The 20840-nt window shown below is 41.7% G+C and overlaps 1 protein-coding gene across 6 annotated transcripts in view; it reads left to right on the top strand.

The window, feature by feature from the left end:
* Positions 1 to 20840, top strand: part of Nrl (neural retina leucine zipper) — a 143531-nt gene that overhangs the window by 84369 nt on the left and 38322 nt on the right. For 3 of the 6 annotated variants that reach the window (XR_009228718.1, XR_006856339.2, XR_006856334.2), the window contains one exon: positions 11785 to 12135. The exons of 1 other annotated variant lie outside the window; for it this stretch is intronic. The gene's annotated coding sequence lies outside the window, so the exon portion shown is untranslated. Of the gene's footprint in view, positions 1 to 11784; positions 12136 to 14821; positions 14870 to 16058; positions 19321 to 20840 lie in introns of those variants that run through there. 2 more of the 6 variants (XR_006856335.2, XR_006856336.2) reach the window with 2 other exon arrangements.

Below are 20840 nucleotides of genomic sequence, written 5' to 3'. Positions count from 1 at the left end.
GACTTAAACTCTGCTAATTTTTAAAAATTTACTGAAGAATTTCCAGCAGTATAGTAGAACCAGTCACGAAGGCAATTTAAGGGAAAATGCATTCAACTGGAAATACTGATATAGGTTCCATAAAAAAACTCAAGAAAGAGCAGTGAACCTACAAAAAACTTTTAAAAACTTAATCCACAGGGGAAAACACACAGAATTCAGAAAATGTTTGGAACCTCTTTTCAAAGAAACAAAGTAGACACTATGTCATTTTAATAATTTAAATAATTTGTTATTTAAACAGAAGCATAACAATTCCTTATTGTTGTATTCTGAGAAAATCAGAATAAAAAGAAGGTAGTGATCGGTGCAAAAGACACACTGAAAATGTTATTTAAGCTTGAAAAAGCAGGGGCACCTAAATCAGTTAAAAAAGACATGAGCACTATATCCAGACGTTAAAGAAACTAAATTAAGAAATGAAACATTCAGGAGGGCACATCTGGAAGGAAAGTTTAGCATTGCAGTTTCTGAATGGTTAGAGATCCTGGATGATCTGAACAAATATAAAAGTCTAAATCAATAACTAAAGATGCAACAACACATTTTTTTCAAGAACCATTTAGAGATTAGACTTTGAAATAAAGAGACATATAGTCTAAGTAATTATGAACATAGGAGGAGAAACTTTGTATTTACAAGACAGTTCTCACACTCATACATCCTTTCACTTAGTGTGAGGTGGACTGATACTCTTCTCCCCTATCACTGATAATTTAAACTCCTAGAAGCTAAGTGATTTGTTCAAGGAATACATCAAGTAAGTGAAGAGCCCAAGTTCAAGTCCAGGTATGGGGAAGAGGAATCTTATACACATTTTCAATAATAAGGCAAACACATCTGCAATAGCATGCAAATGAAAAATGACTTTTAAAAGAAGATAAATTGGAAAGACTGTTGCCTTTTCTTGCAACAACAACAAAAAGCTCAGTGGATATGGAACAATATAGAAGGGTGAATGTGCCAACCTCATTCTTGACCTTTACAAACTGCCTTTCCAGTGGGATACAACACCTCTAAGCACTTCAGAGTCCTAGAAATCCAACTAGTCACTCTGAAGCTGGTTAAACACAAACTGAGACAGAAGGTGTTGACCTGAGTTATCTATTACAGAAATGTATAGAGGAAAACATTATGAGGAAACATTTTTTGGTCAATAAGTTATATTATTATTATATTTGATGGAATAAAAATAAGGCATGTCATCACACCTGTATGAGGCATGGTAAATTGTTTTTGCCTAAGAGAGTTATTTGGGTCAATATGGTTCAAATCACTCCCTAGGTTTGATACTACCTGTGTAAGTCAGTTTTACATTACTATAACAAAAACCTGAGATAAATCAGCTTACACAGAGAAAAGGTTTATGTTGCCTCATGGTTTTTGAGGTTTCAGTTCACGGTTGGTTGACCCTGTGGCTTTGGGCCTATGGTGGGGCAGCGCATATGGTAGGGAGCAAATGGCAGAGCAGAACTGCTCACCTCATATCTAGGAAGCAAATATTCCCAATATCTCCTTCAAGGGCATGCCCCCATGACTGGAAGACCTCCTTTGAAGCCTCACCTCATAATATTTCCACTGTCTTCTGCCTTAGTCCGGCTGCAGCAAAATAACTGGGGGGTGACGAACAACTTGTGTAGATTGATACAGCAGGAGTGGGAGCCATTTATTGTAGGACAGGAGGGGTATATATGCATTACACACAGCTTATCTTAATTAACATAAACTAGATACAGCAGTCAACCAATAAGGAATCTCCACACTTAATGGCTCGCTGGTGTTACTTCACAAACCACTCCCTCTGGCAAAATGCCAGGCGCCATCTTGACTTGTTTACAAACCCTAACAGTCTTCCAATAGCACCAACCTGGGACGAACCCTTTAACATATGGGCCTTTGGGGGGGAGGTTCCAAACTATAGCACTACTACTCTGGGAACTTATCCTAAAGCAATAATTCAAAGAAGAAAAAGTTATAGATGGTTTTACTGATATTATTTATAATTGTGAAAACTTAAAGTAAAAAAATGAAGGATTGGATGTTAGCCCACATTAATATTATACAACTGTTTAAAATAACAAAAATGAAATATGTATATGAAATTATCTACAACCAAACTTTTAGCAATACTGTGATTGAACAATGAGAAATGTGTGACTGCAATAAAAATTGGAATGCCACTTAGAGAAATGACAGGATTAATTTAAGGTGTGGGATTGAAGTTGGAAGTAGAAAAGTTCTTTAAATACTGTAAAATTTATAAGTGGTTAAGAAACTGCTAATGCTGCCACTGAAGCTTGGACAATCCTACTTGGGTCAGAGGTTCACACACTACTTCTAGGAGTGAAGTGTAAGAAACTGTTTGCGGTCTCTGCTGTTGAGAAGGGGAACTGGGCTTGTGGGCCTGAGAAGCAGGACTAAGAAGTGACCACTTTATACTCTATACCCTTTGGTGCTTTCTGAATTTTGTATCCTGTGCAGCTGGCATCAATTTCAGAGTGACGTTTAGGTGCAATAAATCTACATTGATTTTATTTCTGATCTGAGAATTGGCCAAATGGTCTCATGATGAGACAGAATAGTCAAAATCAGTGTGGTATTGGAAAATTCAGGAACATGTGGTTAATGTGCCACAGATGGAAGGACGGGAGAGTGGAGACAGCACCAAGGCTAGAAGAACAGTAGGGAGAGGGTCTTCCAGGAGTCCCCCTGAAGCAGCGGGGACCAGGTAGAAGAATCTTGAAGTGGGGACCAAGGAAGCAGATGATGCAAAGGATGATCAGAGATAGTGGCAAAAGCTTCAGAGGAGGTGGGAAGGGGAAGGGTGGCAAGGAGAGGGAGATGTGGGGTGGATTCAGTGGAGGCCAAGATCTCTTGATATGGTGTAGAGTGGACGGAAACCAAAGTGTAGGTCATGCAGTGGGTGGCCACTCTGGCCAGACATTTTGGGTATACAATGTAGGGGACACTAGGGAAGCTTGAAGCTGAGGATCCTGCTGGGGTGGGTTGCTGAGGTCAGTGTGAACCAGGGAGGGGCAGACTCACCAGGCTGGCCCTCTGGGTCCAGTGGTGCTGGGGTAGCTGTGGATCTTCTCTTAAATGAGGGATAAGGTGGAAAAACAGAAGTAGCAGTCAGAAGGTCTAGGTTTAGGTATTGCTTTGAGGACCTTTTCCATGACCTTCATCACTACTTTGTCATTCTTAACTATGGGTAATATTAGCTGCCTTTTGGAGGAAGAATGAGATAGCCACAGTGAGGCCGCCTGCAAGAACTTTGAAATAGGAAGATAAGTGCTCTCTGAGCTTCAAACAGTAAAACCAACATAATGGATCAAAGCAGAGAAGAGTCTGGTCTCTGTACAGAGGCAGAGGGACTCTCAGGCCACTTCAGTCTGCCTGAGCCTGGATGAAGACATTAACTTGTTCATCAAAACAAGGGCTGAAGAACCACAGGCCCCTGAAAGAGGAGAGTCAGGTGTCCATGTTGCTCAGGTGTGGGTGAACCTTGGTGTCTCTGGGCCCAGGAACAGTGGTAGTATTTTGGTGGGTAGGGATGTATTAGGCTACTAAGACCCCACGGAACACTCGAGTCATGGTAGTACTTTTCTGAGTGGATGCTCATCAAGTACCCTTTCATGGCATCATTTGGCTTCTCACTGAGTCTGCCCCTCAGGCAGACTGAAAATTTGTTGTCTGTTTTAGTCAGAATTCTCTAGAGGAACAGAGCCAACGGTATAGTATATGTATTATAAAAGAGAATTTATTATTGTTTATTATTGTTTACTAAAATAGTACCAACTTTGGAACTAGGTTCAAATTCTGGCTTGGCCACCTCCCAGGTGGTGACCTTGAGCAAGTTACTTGAACTTCCTGTGACTTAGTTTCCTCATGTGGAAAGTGAAGCTAACTAGTACTTGCCTTATACCTGTGAGGAACAATGAGTTAAATCATGTAAGAGTCCTTAGTACCTGCCACATGGTAGGTACTGTACACGCATTTGTGGCACTTATGGGAAATTTCTGACTTGTCATTTAGGCTTCTCCTCCTTTGAGTCTGTGAGCTTGCCACCTAGGAGTTTCTAGAAGCAGGGCTTTCCAGGTGGAAGACCTGGTTTGCATGAGTCTTGGAAGGGGGACAGGCTGCAGGCAGCTGGGGAGGATAGCCTAAGTGTATGTGGCGGAATGGTGGGAGAGGAGACACAGCAGTTCAACTGGGGCCATATCCCATGAATGTGAGCAAGAGCAACTGTGATGTTAACAAGTTTGATTTCAACATATGGGCCATGGGTATCCCCTGAAGAACTTCAGGTAGGTGAGAGACAAAATAAAAAATGCATTTTAGATTGTGAGATCCTTGAGAGAAGGGGAGGTGTTTTATTCAGCCTTGTGGCTTCAGTAAGTAACCCATCATTTTAGTCTGTTGTTTTTATTTATTTATTTAGTCCCAGGGATAGAACCAGGGGTGCTTAACCCCTGGGCCACATCCTCAGCCCTTTCTTTCATTTTGTATTTTGAGACAGGGTTTTTATAAGTTGCTGAGGCTGGCCTTGAACTTGTGATTCTCCTGCCTCAGCCTCTCCAGCAGATAGGACTACAGGTGTGTGCCACCATGCCCAGCTCATTTTACTTTTGGTAAAAGATCAATAAGCATTTGGTAGAGGAATGAAAGATAATGCTGGGGACCATGGAGAACAGATGGTCATAGGGAGACTCCCACAGGGTTTTTACAGTTGCCCAAATGGGGGGCAATGAGGGTATGAACAGAAGCCGCAACAGGGGTTGGTGAGGAGGTGACACTGGAGACTCCAGTAGCAGAATCACAGCATTTGATGACTGATGGGAGATGAATGACGATAAAGCAAAAATGATTTATGATTTCCAGGTGGTGGCAAAACTATTAAAAATGAAAGGGATGGGGCTGGGGTTGTGGCTTAGCGGTAGAATACTTGCCTCGAATGTGCAAGGCCCTGGGTTTGCTCCTCAGCACCACATAAAAATAAATAAATAAAATAAAGGTATTGTGTCCAACTACAACTAAAAAATAAAAATAAAAAAATAAATAAAAAGAAAGGGGGCTGGGGATGTGGCTCAAGCGGTAGCGCAGTCCTCTGGCATGCGGGCAGCCCGGGTTCGATCCTCAGCACCACATACAAAGATGTTGTGTCCGCCGAAAACTAAAAAATAAATATTAAAAATTTCTCTCTCTCTCTCTCTCTAAAAAAAAAATAAAAATAAATAAAAAGAAAGGGAGCTGGTGGGTTGTGCCATGCCTGTAATCCTGGGGATTCGGGAGGCTGGGGTAGGAGAATGGCAAGTTCAAGGCCAGCCTCAGTAATTTAGAGAGGCCCTAAGCAAGACTAATGTGCTTAAGTCTAGGACAATAATGGAATATGAAGTACCTGGTTGATGTAAATGAGTTTTTTTTTTTTTTTTTTACAATTTTGCTGGCAAGCAAGATTATAATCATTAATGCTTCTGATTAGCTCTTGAATCTTTGAGGGGACCAATGGTTGCAGTTTCAAGATTGGATTTTTTTTAAAAAAAACATGTCCACAGTTTTCACTTACATATTTTAGGTTGTACATATTATTATGAGACAAGTGTGAAAAGGTGTATAAAGCAATCTGATTAAATTTAAATGTTAAAAACACAACTATGTACTGCTGTATGTGGTGCATGGCCCCCACCCTGAGGCCTCTTGCTAAGTGGTCTGGCAACAAGACAACTCTCAGATTCAGTGTTCCACGGGACGAAGACTCCCAAAGTCTCCAAGTCCTAGAAGCTGTGACATTTGAAAGAGAATTCCCCTAAACAGTAGACACCTAAGATTGAGATTGCTTGGTGTGTATGTCTAAGATATTTATTCCCCTCTGAGAGGTCACCTTAATGCACATCTCATCAAAAGGAAAAATACCAAGGGGAGGGCTCCCTCTGCTGTATGTTCCCCCTGGTACATTTGATTCCATTGGTCCATGAACATGTTTCAGCAAGAAACCAGGCGGGCAGGGGCTTGGCCCTGCTGACCCTGTTTCCAACAGTCCCAGCTGGATGGTGTTTGCCCTGAGCCCTTTACATCAACAGTTGTACAGTCTTATTCCAGACACTGAGGAAAGAACAACGGATTTCTAAAGATGAGGAGGCACACTTGGTCCTCTGGCTGCAGCACCATAGATAACTAAAGTCTATCTCAGTTAGCAGAGGGAAATCTACTGCTTTGTCTCAAAAGGCATGGGTTTTAATTATTCCAACCATCAGATTAGCAAAGCTCTAATATTACTTTTCAAGTGGCACAGGACTTTATGAAGATCTTGTAAAATAAATTCCAGCCACAGTGTCCAATTCACAGAATCTAAAAGACTGCTATTTTCTTTTCTTATTATTTTTGAAGGAAAAAAATTAGATCTCTCTCTCTCCAGGTTGCCTAAATAATGGTGGTGTATTTTTCCCTCTAATGGCATGGAGAGAGACCACCTTCTGCTAGCTTTATTGATCAGGTTTGAGTTAATGATAGTGGTTTGTTTGAAGTAGGTTTTTGTATGTGTATGTTTGAGGTGAAATTCATGCAAAGAGACAGGTAGAATAGTCCTCTGGGTTTTCACTGTGACTTAGAAGGTTTCATCTTGGGTTTTTCAACCTTTCTATTTTTTTGGGAATGAAAATAGCACTTAGAAATCCTGTTTGGCTTTGTACTGGCCCAATTACTGGTGATCAAATAATAACAAGAAACTTCATCAATGACATTATTAGGTGAGTATAGCTACATTTATATAATTATAAGGACAAGTTACATTTTTTATAGGTGAAAACTCTAAATGCTTGTTAAAGCACTTTGACTTTGTAATTAATTAGTTTGGATACACCTTATACTGGTAAATGCCACCTGTATCTCAGAACATTGTTTGTTTTGGAAACAAGCAAACAGTTATGTGAGAAAGTACAGCATTAAAAATCACATGGAAATAAAACCTGGCCAAAACACATAGACTATAAAATGTATGTATATTGCTTATGTACACATCCTGTGTGCCGTACACTTTCTTCCTTCTACTCTGTGCTAGAGAATACTATCATTCTTTTCTTTATACTCAGGAACACAATTAATAATGACATACTTGAAGTGATCTCTCAAAAATCTTGCCAAAGCTGACCAAGAGTGGGAACCTATGCATAGTCTTGATGGCACAAAATAAAGAGAAATAGACCAGGAAGCTGAGGGTAGGGTCAACTCTTCTGCCCTGTGGTTCTTGCAAAACCAGTCTAAAGCAGCTGACAGTGTTGGCTATGGGGGTGGATCCTAAAGTGAATTATGAAGTCTGGAGACTTTGAAGTGAATTGGCAAGAGCTCTGAACCCATCAGCACAAGGAGGAAAAGGCTAGCCATTCCTTTTCTTGTTCTAACTTCTAATCATAAAAAAAAGTTTGTGTGTGTTTTTATGGAGGCAGTGATTAGAATATTCTTGGGGGGTGAAGGAAAAGGAAAGTGGTAAAAAGGCATTTGCTACATAGGGGTAGGAAACAAATTGAATTGCTCCATGACTGGTTGAGTTCTTCCAGCAACATCTATGATAAAGAGTTTGGACAATTGGGTATTTTTCTCCTGGACAATTATTATTACACATTTGATTACTGGGACCAGAAGCATTGTCACTGTGGACATCATGGGTGGGAACTATTATTGAGCATCATTTATGGGTGCTGGGGAGGTAGCTCAGTGGTAGTGTACTTGCCAAGCATATACAAGGCCCTGGGTTCAATCCCCAGCACCCCTCCCCAAATAATTTCTAATGAGATGTTACTCTAAGTTATGAAAAATTTTATGATCAGATTTGAATCACAATGATTACCATGACCCAAAGACTTTTACTGGCAGAATTTTAAAATGATGCGCTAATCATAAACACCAGTATCTTGCTAATTAATGTGCTTTGTTTGGCATATTGAGAATGTGATCTGTAATTTATTTGGTTTGAAGTGGGTCTTATTAAGTCAGTATTCTGTAAGTGGTGTTTTTTCCCTTTTGGTTTCAGTACTTCCTACCTCTACTAACCTGAATTTTTAACATCAGCATTCCTAGGACATATTGAACAAAATTTCCTATATGACTTGCGCTCAAGCCCAATTCAGTTTTGTTAGTTTGCAAGGTAATAAATGGGTGTGCTGGTTCAGAAAGGGTACAAAAATGGAGCCGTATTAAAGTTGACAAATGATGCTTATATAGGCAGCTAATTTTTTAAAAAAGTATGAAAACTTGTAGTTAAACCTCAAAGGTCCCAAAAGATGGAGTCCACACCCATTTTTGAGAAGGAAGTCCGTGAAATGACAGGATATCATCAGGAGTGTCTCAGGCCAAGGGAAAACACTTCTTAAAAGAAAATAACCAGAGGCAGGAGTGTGGCCAGTAGTGGGAATAGCAAAGTTTCACCTCTAAATTACCTGAGGGCTAATAACAAAAAAGCACAGATATCAGTAAACCTGCTGGGGCAGACTGAATTTTGAGCTGTCTAAAGCCAGTGGCTTTACTCAAAGGCACACAAATCTGCCCATTTCTGAGTTTGGGGACAAGTTTTTTTTAAATTTTCTTAAACAATAGGTTCTTGGATTTGAAGCTGATTAAAAATGACTAAAGTCCAGGTGTGATGGTGCACAACTGTAATTCCAGTGGCTTGGGAGGCTGAGGCTGGAGGATTTTGAATTCAGAGCCAGTCTCATTTTAGCAAGGCCTTAAGCAACTCAGTGAGACCCCTTCACAAAAAATAAATAAATAAATAAATAAATAATAAAATAAAAATAATAAAGCTCAGTGGTTAAATTCCCCTTGGTTCAATCTCGAGTACCACTCCCCTCCCCCAAGCAAAAATAAAAAAGATTAAAAAAAAATAGAGAATGCATTCTGTTTCAACCCCAACTGGTCAGACAGCAGCTGGTGTATTGCAGTTCAGTTCTGCTGTTAACCTCCTGGAGTCAGTGAGGACCCCATTGGGAAAGGACACAGTCCTCCACAGCACCTCCCTCATCTTAGTGAAATTCAGAGGTCTTTAGGTCACTCACACTTCTGACTAACTGCTACAAGTTTGAAAGTTCCCACTACCCCACTTTTTTCCAGAAGACTCACAGAATTCAAGAAAGCACTTTTTAATGAAAATTTCTCTAAAAACAATGCACACTAGGAGCAGCCAAAGGAAGAGACACAAGGTCCCAGCTGAGGCTGGAAGGGCTCAGGAAATGGAGCATCTGTGCCTTCCCTAGTAGAATTGGTGATGTCACCTTCCCAGCACACCAGTGTGTTCACCAACCAGCAAATACCTCTGTGTTTTGGTGTCCAGGCCTTTTTGTTTTGGGGACAGAGTCTTGTTAAATTGTTGAGGCTGGCTTTGAACTTGAGATCCTCTTGCCTCAGCTACCCAAGTTGCTGGGATTACAGGCATGCACCACTGCATCTGGTATATGTCCAGAGTTTTTATTAGGATTTCATTATGTAGGCATAGTTGATTAAATCATTGGTCAAGTGAACTCAAGCTTCAGCCTTCTTCCCTCGCCTGAGGCCAGGTTCAACTGACATTGTGTTGCCCAAAATACTAGTGCTCTAATCATGTGGTTGGTGTCTCTGGTGAATAGCCCCATCCTGAAGTTATCTAGGGGCCCCAAATAAGTCTCCTCATTATCATAAATCCTGGGGGGGGGGTGTCTCATGAATAACAAAGACACTTCTATTGCTTGGGAAATTCCAAGGATTTTAGAAGCTCTGTGTCAGGAACTCAGGACAAATAGCAGAGAAATTCTTTACAACAGCAAGAGAATTCAGGTAACATGGAAATATGCTTTTACATGAGCTCTATGTCTCGTACAGGGGGCTCTGATTTGTTTTGCAAACTAGAGCTGAGTGATCTTTTTAAAACCCATTTCCAGTCCTGTGTCCCTGCTTGCAATCCTTCCGTGGCCTCCCACTGATCTTAGAAACAGAGTAAAACCCCTAACCAGGTCTCCCAGGTCTTTCCTGGCCAGGCTCCTCTTCTTGCATCTAGCCTCATCTGACACATCTCTCTCCCCTTGCTCTCAGGAGTTGCCTTTCAGCTTCTTTCTTTCTTCCTTCTTCCTTTTTTTGGATGGGGTCTCCTGTGTTCCTCACACTGATCTCCAACTCCTGGGCTCAAGTGATCCTCCCACCTCAGCCTCTGAGCAGCTGGGACTACAGGCAGCATGCCCAGACTCCTTTTACTTTCTGGAAAGGGCCTGCTCTTTTGGCTTCTGTCCTTGTTACTCTGTGCTTGGATCAGGTGCTTCCCAATCTCTTGGATTTGTGGCTTTGTCACACCACGGCTCCTTTCCTCCCAGTACTCTCTGAGGTGTTCCTATTAGCTGCAAGTATACGGAGAGCTGTTTGTGTTGATGGTTGTATCTCTGCCCTCAACACCTATGAGGGCGAGGGCACTCAATGTACCTTTGTTGAAGGACTTCAACTGGTTTCCAATTTCTCCCCAAGGGAATTGGCAAAAGCCCTCATCCAGGTATGGCTGGGAAAATAGTGTTTGCTCTGGCTGGATTTCCCTTGCATTTGGTTCTCCAAGTTTTGCTTGTGCCTGTTCTTCACGTCTTTCATTAATCTTGTCCTGTGCCAGTGTGTACAGAGCTCCGTCTGACGTCAGAGCCTTTGCTCATGTACTTGCACAAAGCTTGCTTTTCCGGAATTTTGTCAGCTGGATTCCTGAGGACACTAATGTGTTGTACAAATGCCTGCTGACATTTTTTTAATCTGGGTTGGCTCTGGCTTTCTGTAGTGGGGTGATTCTGTGTTGCTATTCTGTTTTGAGCCCTCTCGAAAAGCTGGCTTCTTTGTGTCATGTCCTAGCCTTCTCTGTCTAGGCTGTTCATTATTTTCATTCTGTGATATTTCCTGCATAACCCATCAGGCCTCTCCTGGGCTGTAGCCACCTCAGGGTTGTCTCTGTTGGATGGTTACTCACTGTTGGATAATTGGTCTGGTGAGTAATCATTCTGTGAAAGGAAATAGACACAGAGAAACTAAGTAAATTTTACCCAAGAACATATAGTTAGTTAGTGAAATAACTGGAATTCAAATCCAAAACTCCATACTTCATATCTAACTCTTCCTACTCTCTTGGATTCGGTCACATTTGCGAGCAAAAGAATAAAAAATTTTGTTGACTGTTTTCCTGCCTATGAACATGTCTATATGTATAGCAAACTACTTGTCTTATTAGTGTCACTTTATTTGATTCTTGGACTGCAGAAACTGGAAGAAACAACTGACAGCAGTAAGCTAGACTTTTCTTAACTTTCCCCTTCAGAAGTTCTGAATAAAGAGAGCAAGGAATCTAGAGCACTCAAAAGTTCCAATTAAAGGGAACTGGACTGCATATCCAGATGTTCAAATTCCTATTAATCTTTCAAAGTTTTTCCTTCAGTGCCTATTTTGTAAAAAGTGATTGGTACATTTATCCATATTAGGCACTGATATGTTCACACTGTCAATTTTTATTAAAATAGATGAGAAAAGGCCTCAGTATTCCCACCTGAGATTAGGTGTTCTAAAAATATCTTATGAGTGGCTTGTTCATGGACATCACAAAGATTCCATAAAAGATGAAATAGTAAGTATAAGCCAAGGGAGATATATTTTAGGGTTTTATGAGATTAAAAAAAAAAGAAAGGATACAGAAGAATTTGTAGTTCTCAGTAGACCTGATGGATGCCTGAGTTTTTCCCTTGATCATATTTTTTTTTTCAGCAGTCCAAATGTTGAAGAAAATGGAGATGATTAACCCCAAACAGATCATCTATGAAGAGAAAGAATGGTCATCTGCCAAGAGGACCTGTCCTGCTAAAGCTTCTGCAGTCCTCCAAGGGTCAAAGACATTTTTTGTCTTCATGTCCAGTTTCTCCTGTGTTGTAAGTCTCAGGTCTTCCTGCCAGAGACACAGATTTCCTTAGTCCACACTTTGCACAAAGCCACCACACCACGTTTTGTGATTTAGCCCTTCAAAATAGACATCAGACCTGAGGGAACCACACTGACACATGGAGTCTGAATTCTGGGGCACAGAATAAATAGCCCTGTACATCACAGGGCACCACCTTCTCTGTGCGTGTTTCTAAATCTTACTTTTTTTTTTATACTAGGAATTGAACCCAGGGACATCTCCTGGGATGTTACTGAGCTACTGAGCTACCCTTCCAACCCTTTTTGTTTTTTATTTTGAGACAGAGTCTCACTTAAGTTGCTGAGGCCATCTTTGAACTTGTGATCCTCCTGCCTCAGCCTCCTGAGTAGGTGGGATTACAGATGTGTGCCACCACCCAGCTTCTAAGTCTTCATGTATTGTTTTCTCAATCTTTTCATGTTGTGGATGGAGGTAGACAATAAGGAAGTTTAGCTCTTTGTCCCTTTTTGTCTGTTAGCTTCTGTCCTGGGGTTTTTTCTCTTTGCTCTTCCAGAGCCCTTTCTATACATCCATCACAGGCCAGTGAGGTCGGCCTGAACAGACATCAATAGACTCATGCTTTCTGGCTTCTGGTTGGGTTTGGCTAAAGGAAATCATCAGTGGGAGATGGGAGCAAGGTGCAAAGTGGGGTGGAGGTATTGGTGGTATTAGTAGGGACTTATTAGTATTGCTCAGTTCCTTCCAGTTTAAGATGGGTGTCTGAACTGGGTGCCAGGGTGTGTAATTCCAACTACTAGGAAAGAGGAAGCAGGAGAATCGCAAGTTCAAGGCCTGCTTGGGCAATTTAGTGGTACTTGTCTGAAAATAAGATTTTAAAAAGGCTGGGATGTAGCTCACTGATAGAGTGCTTGCCTAGTGTGTGTGAGGCCCAGGGGTTCAATTTCTAGTACCAGAAAAACCAAGCAAGCAAGCAAGCAATGGGTGGTGTGTATCCCACTCCTAATGGGTAGCCTTTTCCTTATAGCTGCTCTCTTTGGAAGCCCAGATATTTCTTCCCTGAGATCCTTCAGGCCTAGAGAGGGCAACCAAGGGACTGTACTCTCTGTTGTTGATTTCTTAACTCCTGCCCACATCTTTGCAAAGGTTCCTTTATTAAAATCTCCTCAACTAACTTAGTTTGCTTGTTATTAGTTTCTTGCTGGGACTGATGGATAGTATTTTTTATGTTTCTGTTCCCCTCCCCCCCACCGCCCCTTCCTGTCGTTTATATCCTTGTGTGCTTGTTTGGTATTGGGAATTAAAATCAGGGCTCTTGACCACTGAGCCACATCCCCAGCCTTGTTTTGTATTTTATTTAGACAGAGAGTTTCACTGAGTTGTTTAGCACCTCGCAATTGCTGAGGCTGGCTTTGAACTCTCCATCCTCCAGTCTTAGCCTCCTGAGCCTCTGGGATTACAGGCATGTACCACCATGCCCGGCCTTGTTTTTAATTTTGAAACAGAGTCTTACTAAGTTGCTGAAGCTGGCATTCAACTTGTGATCCTCCTGTCTCAGTCTCCTGAGTTTCTGGGATTACAGGTGTGTGCCACACCATGCCTGGTTATCCATATTTTTATCAAAGTAAAATTGTATTTACTTACCATATTTTGGGATGGTGATGAGCTTCAATTAGTGAAAAACTTAAATTATTTGAAAAATGTTGAAAGCAAGGTATTGTTGTGGCTGGGAGTATAAAATGGCATAACCACTGGAAAACAATTTGACAGTTTATTAAAGAGTAAAATACATAGACAGGTGGGGTGTGGTGGTGCACACCTATAATCCTACCTATTTGGGAGACTGAGGCAGGAGGATCACAAGTTCAAGGCTAGCCTTGGCAACTTAGTGAGACTATGTCTCAAAATAAAAAATAAAAAGGGCTGAGGAAAAGCACCCTGATGTTTGATCCCCAGTAACTAACACACACACATGCACACACACACACAGGTAAAATCCACTTCTATCACATGATTTAGCCATTCCTTTTGTAGGTATTTACTCAAGAGAAAGCCTATAAGGATTTTTACATGAAGATTCATAGGACCCTTGGATTCAACCCCTAATACCTAAGACAAACAAACAAACAAACAAACCAAAAAAAAAAAAAAAAAAAGAGAGAGAGAGAGAGAGAGGAAAAACCAAACCAAAACCAAAACCCCAAACACTAATTGTGCACTTTCAATACGTGCGATTTATTATGTGTCAGTTTTATTTCAAAAAACTATTTAAAATAACATGCAATGAAGGGCTTAAAGATAATATAGTAGTTTCTATTGCTGCTGTAATGGTCTACTGCTCACTTAGTGGCTTATAGCAATGTGAATTTGTTCTCCTGTAGTTCTGGAGGTCAGAGGTGTGAGATTAGACTTGTGGACATAAAGTCCAAGTGTTGACAAGGCTGGTTTCTTTTGGAGAGTCTTAGGGGATAATCCATTTTCTTGTGGTTTTTGGCATCTAGTGTCCACCTGCATTTCTGCCCTGTGGCCCCCTTCCTCATCTTCAAAGTGCATCCGCTCCAGTCTCTGTGGTATATCACTTTCTCTTCTTCTAGTAACACCACCTCCTCCTCTCTTTTCCCTCTTATAAATACGCTTGTGATTACATTCAGGGACCACCGGGCTAACCTGGGATAATCTCCCCATCTAAAGATCTTTAACTTAATCATACCTAAAAAGCCTTTTTTTTTTTGTCACATAAAAAATATTCACAGGCTCAAGGGATTAATGTGGGTATCTTTGGGGTCATTATTCAGCTTACCAGAGATGGTACATTGTTCACTCTGTGAAAATGCATATTGCTTAAAATCTGGGAATGACTTTTCTCTTTTTCTGCTTTGCATTGAGGTATTTGTAAACAGCCTTGGCTCTTGGAAAGAAGGGAACAACTTCCAGGTGGGATACTATCTGAAAAATCTCACTGTACAGAACTCATTAGCTGTGCCACTTCTTGTGCAGAATTATAAAGCAAACTCAGTGTAGCAGCCTATATGTTTCAAGCCTACTCTCACATGGATGATGCTTTTTCCTGAAGAAAGGGCAGGGGGAAGAATGGATATTTGTTCTAAAGCTAATCTTTATCTTCCAAGATTCAATCTGTCTTTCATTAGCTCATCTTTTTTTTTTTCATAATACCCAATGCAATTTTAATGTCTTTCACCCCACATTTTTTTCTGGTGCATTATAGATGTACATGCTGATGGAATTTGTTGTTATATTTCTGTATATGCACATGATAGACAAAATAACAATATAATTTGGCCAGTATCACTCCCCAGCACTCTACCCCTTCATTAGCTCTTCTTTAATCACAATCCTGGTCTGACCAGTGTTGGGAAAATCCTCACCACCTGATCACTTTCTAGAAAGCAAGCATCAGGGTCCACACGTAGAGCCCCTTCTCGGGGAAGCTTTGAGATAGAGCTCTGACTCCTACATCAGGATAGACCCTTGGGTTTTGTTGACCCCAGACCCTGGTCTTGGAAATCTTTCTCAGAGGAGTGGGGGAGGTTAGAGGTAAGATGTATTATTTCAGGGAATGAGGTTGGAGGGAGACTTTGCCTCTTAAGAAGCCCTGTGGGGGCAGCAGATGGAATCAGAATAAAGCTGTTGTTGCCCTCACTCTCTGGGGTGGCCACTTTGTATCTAAACTGGCTTATACTGGTAGAAGGCTCCATTTGTGGAAGCAGCCCTGTCCAGTCCAAAACTTTCTCCAGACTGGGTATTCTCCAAAAGAGGGAGTCACAAACAAATAAGAGACTCAAGACTTGAATATAGACTGAGTAGCTGGTGGTTGAGTTTTGGGTATTTCTAGCAATGACTTTGGGATCTACTGGATGGTTTTTAAGTGGTAAATTGAGGGGGATAGCCCAGATTTACAAGGCATTTCCTGAAGGCAGGGGAGAAAGTCCTGTTTGTTCCTACTTACTTCTCTGATAGGCTAGTTCTCCTTCACAAAATGTAGAGTCTGGGGACTCTGCTGTCTCTCCTCTGCAAAGGTCAGGTGAGGGAGGGTGTGGGAGCCTGGGGAGATGGGAGCAAGGTCAGGTGTGGACATAACTGAAGTTCCATTCCTTGCCTGAAGGGGTCAGCAAAGACCCAGGTAGGGTGAAGACATCTTGACTGAAGAGAAGACATTCCCAAGAGTCCATCTGGCCCCAAGACATAGCTCCTGCCTAGCTGCTTCTGGTTTCTCTGCCTGAACATTGACAGCTCTTCCCACAGGGTGCCCTACTTGGCTGGAGATACTGGGTGGGCCCTGACTGTTGGATATAGGAAAGGGAATGGACCCCTGGGTCTGGATTGAAGGGGCCATCAATGTATAGAATTCTCCAGCTCTCTCCTCTTGGGCATTCCTGGGATGTCTGTGTTCCAGTCAGAGCCTGCAATCAAGCCATCAAAGCTAATAAGATTATTTCTGCGTTAAATGAAATTATGGATGAAGGATGGAGATGCAGGGAACAGACTAATGGTTCTAATGTTTTTTTCCAACCTTTCACTTCTCAATAAAGTGCAATCATCTGACTCCTTGTTTATGTTCTAGGAAAATGATGACTCCTCTGAGAAGCTGTGATTATTGTGTTCCTCATTCGTCGGTGTCTAGTTGGGTGGGATCAGGCAGAAGGAACCCTGGTGGAGAAGGGCAGCAAGTCATAGTCTGCCTCTTGGATGAGCATCTCACTTCTTACCTAGTTTCTTTGGTTGCTATACTTTCAATAATATTCTATTTATTGTCAAAATATTTTTATTTTTAATACAAAATATTATAAGAATATATTATCATTAAAAAAATAGAGGGAAAGCAAAAGCTCCTTACTTCACTCATCCTCTCCTCTCCCAGAAGTGCCTACTGCTGTTCATTTGAGGGAATATCTTTCTCTCTCTGTGTAGTGGTTTGAAAACTTGTCTACAATTACTTTATGCCACTTCTTTCAAAAAGCAAAGACTAATTTCCCTTGCCTTAAGGGTGGAAAGTACTTGGTGACTCACTTTTAAGGCATAGAAGGTGGCAGGAGTGATGATTTACGATGTCTGAAATTAGGGCAGAAATGGGTAGGGGCTTCTTCCTTTTCCCTGCTCTCTCAGAGGACATGCTTAGGGAGAATCAGCTGCCATGTTGTGAGGACACTCCAGGGGACCTAAGGAGAGGTCTCTGTGTTGAGGAACTGAGGCCTCCTGCCAGCAGCCTTGAGTGAACTGTAAAGAAATAACTGGACTAGGTTCTGCCCCCTGTGAAGGTATAGGCTCTCAGATGACATAAACACTTTTTTATATTGACAAAGAGTTGCTAAGTGGGTTGATTTTTTTCTTGGACCAGGGATTGAACCCATGGGTGCTTAACCACTGAGCCACATCCCCATCCTTTTTTATTTTTTATTTTGAGACAGGTTCTCACTAAGTTCTTATATCCTCCCTGAGTTGCTGAGGCTAGCTTTGAACTTGTAATCATCCTGCCTCAGCCTTCTGAGTCACTGGGATTACAGGCATGCACCACCATGCCCAGCAGTAGCTAAGGGTTTAAATAACAGGTCTGACTATTATTTAACAGATAATAAAGCTCGGGTTACCTGGTGGTTGCTGATATCGGATTGCCCTTCAGCACTAGAGAAGTTATTACCCCATCTGCTGGAGTGCTGCTGGCAGAAGCCCTCAACAATTACACCTCAGGAATTTTCTAAACTAGAAACAGTTGTCTTGCCCAGGGTCATGCCCACTTCTTAGCAGCCCACATTCAGGGATTGGTTAATGATGGCACAGAACTCGGCCCTTCTGCCCCAATTCAGGAGGCTCTGAAGAGCCATCCCATCTTCAGAGCTCCCTGCAGGATTGGCCAAGGCATCCCTGGGCTGCATTGCAGCTAAACTTCATTCTGTATCCAACACCTTCCCTTTCACAGCTCTTGATACCAAAAGCACTCCTGCATGCTGGTCTCTACCTCAGAGTTCACTTACTGAGAAACCCAAGTGGGGATAATGGGTACCAGGAGTGTTCTAAGAAGGGAGGTGAAGAGATAGGTCTTAGAGCTGGATTATCAGCCACCCAGCTGGCATCAGTGGTGGTAAGGTGGACACCCATAACCTGAAGAAGGTGACCATGCAACTGCTCACTGGTTATGAGCTGTGATTGTATTCTTGTGGAAGGGAATGCATTAACTGGTGCAAGGTTTCAGGCATTTGAGAAATATGGAGGATATGGTTATTATATTGATGCTCAGAAAAGGGTAACAAAGCCAAGAGTAATTAATCATTTATTGTAAATGTTGTCAATGCTGGAGGAGCTCCTGGGGGGCATGTAAAGAAGCTATTACTTCCTGCAGCCAGAGGACAGAGACAATTGATAATCAGACTCAGGGCTTAAGAGCAGGGGAGCTCCACAGAAGGTTCAACCCCACTAAGGCAGATCTGCTGTGCCCGCCAGGGACCAGGGTGGGAAAGAACATATCAGAGTTGATGCACCCAGAATCTTGAACCCCACATTTTCCCCTAGGAATCAAGGGGAAAGAAGCAGGAGTGGCCCTGTTAGCTATCTTTCCCAGTGGCCAACAGGGGAAATTTCATCCTTATCCCCATATTTTTGGGGGTCTGTGAAGTTAGAGGTCATGGATCCCAAAGGGAAATGCTTCCACTTGGGAACAGGCAAGAATTTTATTGAACTATAAGCTGTGGCTTCATTTAGATACTTTGGGTTCCTTGTGAAAGAACAACAGGGAAATAGAAGATTCACCATCATTTTTTTTTGTACTGGGATTGAACCCAAGGACGCTTAACCACTGAACTACATCCTCAGTCATATTTATTTTATTTTGAGACAGTCTCACTAAGTTGCTTAGGTTGGCCTTGAACTGGTGATCCTTCTGCCTCAGCCTCCTGAGCTGCAGGGATTACAGGTGTGCACTACTGATTTTGCATCTTGAGAGGATTGAATGACTGACCCCTCTTAAGCAGGAAAGAACTGCTATAACAGGGAGGGGCACATGAAAAAGGCAATATGGGAACTATCTTAAAATATTAATGGATATAAGCCTTTGACATAGACATGTACTTTGTGGATATACTTGCAAAAATATACCAAAATGTATAAATGAGACAGTTCATGTTGGAATGATTTGTATTGTAAAACTCAAAACAAAACAAAAATGGCTACCTGGAAGCTACTTAATATTTATTTGTTAATAAAAAATTGGCTAACTGTATGGCATATCTATCCTTATCACAAAACTCTATGCGTGTATTAAAAGAATAAAGTAGAGCTGTATGTGCTGGTCCCTAAGATGCATTAGTAAGTGCAAAAATTATATCCCTTTATAAACATAAAAATAAATATCATGTTGATATGCACACACACAACACTTTTTTTTCTGAGAAATATATTCTTCTTCTTCTTCTTCAGCAGTGATTGTCTTTGGGGAGTGAAGTTGGCAGATTTTAAATTTTAGAAAAATTTTTATATTTTTCATAATATTTGACTTTTCTAACCATGTATTATGTTGTTTTCATTTATAAATAGTTAATAGCAAGTAACTGGAAAGTGGTGGTCTCATAAGCCATTTTAATTTTAGTCTTTAAAATTTTTTGCTTGAAAAGAATGAATGAATGCTATAGAAACCAGGACGAGAAATGCAGGTAGGTTAATATCCTGCTCCCTGCTTTTGGGCTTTGAATCACTTGTGAATTAAATTCTAAGATAAAGCATCTGATGAAGAATCCATTTGAGTATAATCACCCTGAAACTTCTCAGTCCTTCACCCCATCCCCTTAGCCTCCCCAAGAAGGAGCTGTATCTTCAGGGGTTGAGTTACAAAAGGTGTGTGTGTGTGTGCGCACACACGTGTGCATGTGTACATGCATGCATATGCGTTGTGATGATATGGAGGGATAACGACCTTCTCCTGGCCGCACTCAGTTCAGGGGCCCCACATACAAATTGACAGACACACTCGTCCAATCTACTGCTCTTCAGAGCCATGCTGAGCCCTTGTGAAACCTGGGGCTGGTCTGGGAAGTTTCCCTCTCATATCATGCCTGGGCTGAGCTCTCTGTCCACACTGCCCTGGAGTCAGAGGCAGCTGTCTGTCCCTCCTCCTTCTCTTCCTCCCCGTGGATTCCCTCTCAGGGGCTCAGCACTAGTTCAGCCATCTGGTCTTAGGGACTGTTCAACCCCTCAGGCATGCTATAGTAACCCCATCTGTCCAAACAACTTAGATTCCTTCCTCTCAGAAGTCCTTTGGTCTCTATCTAAGTGTGTAAGAAAGAGAAAGAGAGATTTTTGGGTGTGTCTGGATGCCCGGTAGCATCAAGAACTGTGTCATATCCCAGTGGGCACATCAGGGGAGTGGAGATGTGACCCTGTTTACTGCAGAGTTTGCACCTAGGTCCACCATCAGTTAATATCCTTTCACTCCTGTACAAGAAATTCACAAGGGGATGAATCTCTCTGCTGCTAAATCCTGTGACATCCCCATAACCAGGACTGGGGTGGCCACAGCATTACCAGATTTAGTTGCTGCCCTCAGGCTCTGTCTCTTTGTTTCCCTGGAATGTCAGTTCTTCCCAGGGAGTGCCAAATCCTCAAGGCGCTGGGGGTAGGTTAATGATTCAGAGTCTCCAGCATTTTGGCTTAGATTCAGGGAAACAAAACTGGATGGTGTATGGGGCTGGAGAACTGAAGAGCCCTTCTTCCTAAACTGGAACTTTGTGACTTTGCAGTTGGTGATCATAATATTCCTGGTCCACAGTGGGATCAAGCAGTTCTCTGTTTTAGCATTAGTAAAGACACAAGCTTCTTTTCAAATTTGATTTTGAAGATGTTAAGATTATGTCTCTAATCATGTACTCTGGAACATTCCTATTAATTCAGTTCAATAGAC

The sequence above is a fragment of the Marmota monax genome, unplaced genomic scaffold (genome assembly GCF_021218885.2).
Source record: "Marmota monax isolate L192 unplaced genomic scaffold, Marmota_monax_Labrador192_F-V1.1 WCK01_AAM20220418_F8-fsc00079, whole genome shotgun sequence".
NCBI lineage: Eukaryota > Metazoa > Chordata > Mammalia > Rodentia > Sciuridae > Marmota > Marmota monax.
Note: the sequence above shows the minus strand (reverse complement) of the source record. Positions and strands in the feature narration are given on the sequence as shown.